Here is a 1443-nt window from a genome sequence, read left to right as displayed (position 1 = left end):
TGACATTGTATTGGCCCAAGTAAGTCAGAGGACCAGCCCAGGTCCTTAGAGAATAACGACAAAACCTTTACTGAGAGGAACTACTATAGGTCATATGCCAGAGTATTCACGACTAGAAAGAAGCATCTTCTAAAGGATCAATTAGGAATAAAAATGAAACAAATCTATCATAATGAGATCATCCTCTACTGTTACTTCTGCAGGACATCAGGTAGCTCCAGAGACATACTTCTGGCCAGGCAGTGGCAGTACACGTCTTCAATCCCAGCACTTGGGAGACAGAAACAGGAAGATCTACGAGTTCAAGGCCAGCCTGGTCTATAGATTGAGTTCCAGGACAGGCAGGGCTACACAGAGAAATCCTGTCTTTGAGAAAGAGAGAGAGAGAGAGAGAGAGAGAGAGAGAGAGAGAGAGAGAGAGAGAGAGAGAGATCTTAACCTACTTAGATACCTATGGACAAAGGTGGGGTGGAGACAGCACATCTGGTCTACCCATGAGACTGCCTGGCTTCTGGCAGAGCCTTGTCCATGGAGGTCTGACATAAGATTCAGCCACATCATGCTTATTGTTGTCAGGGAAACCCAGCCAGAGCGGAGCTGTGCCTGAATGTGAATGGGAGATTGGAAAGGAAGCCACTTAGACACTGTTGTGGTATCTACAAGCTAAGAGAAGCACATGATCACAGAGTCTTAGGAGTCAGCTCAGAAGGTGCCTGGAGGTGAAGAACACAGAGAGTGAAGCTAGATTCCTCCATCACATTCTCCGTGAGGTGTGGACAACATTCAGTTTGGGGTAATCTGACCACCACAGCCTCTGGGACAGAATCATAGAGGCACAAGTCACAGCAGAGTCCCCTCAGCTCTTCGCTGAGGCTCATTCTTCCTGTAAGTCATTGATTGCTACTTGCTGGGGCCAATGGGAAAGGGTCCAAAATAGGTTCTGTGTTCTTGCCCATGAAACTTCCATGATGTGCTTGCTCTTAATTAGCAAGGCTGGCTCAGTCTCTAGGAGGAGACAGACAGGCATCCCCCTTACACCATGATAGCCAGCAGCAGCCTAACCTGTCTTGCAAGGTTTGGAGCCATGCTAGCATGCCTGACTGCTGAGGTGGGGGTAGAGAAAGAAGATTTAATAACCAAGTTAGAGGAATTTGCCACCTACTAACGAAGTTAAGAGAATTCCTTTTGCTGACAGCTCATTTAACTGTCTGGCTTGCTCTGGTAAACACTATATACTGAATGTCTTCAAAATGCTGAGATGTCTACTTCTTGTCCCACTGCAAAGGGGGAACATACCATCATTTGTCAAGCTTGAGAGGCAGCCTTAGAGACACAGGTAGAGGTAAGAGAATATGAATTCTGTTGCTATCCACATCTGAAGAACTAAAGATGACGTAGTTAATTGATCCATGATCATAAACAAAGGTTGAAAAACCTAATGGG

This window comes from Grammomys surdaster, unplaced genomic scaffold, assembly GCF_004785775.1.
Source record: "Grammomys surdaster isolate TR1022 unplaced genomic scaffold, NIH_TR_1.0 126591, whole genome shotgun sequence".
In the NCBI taxonomy this organism is placed as follows: Eukaryota; Metazoa; Chordata; class Mammalia; order Rodentia; family Muridae; genus Grammomys; species Grammomys surdaster.
This window is presented reverse-complemented; position numbering follows the sequence as displayed.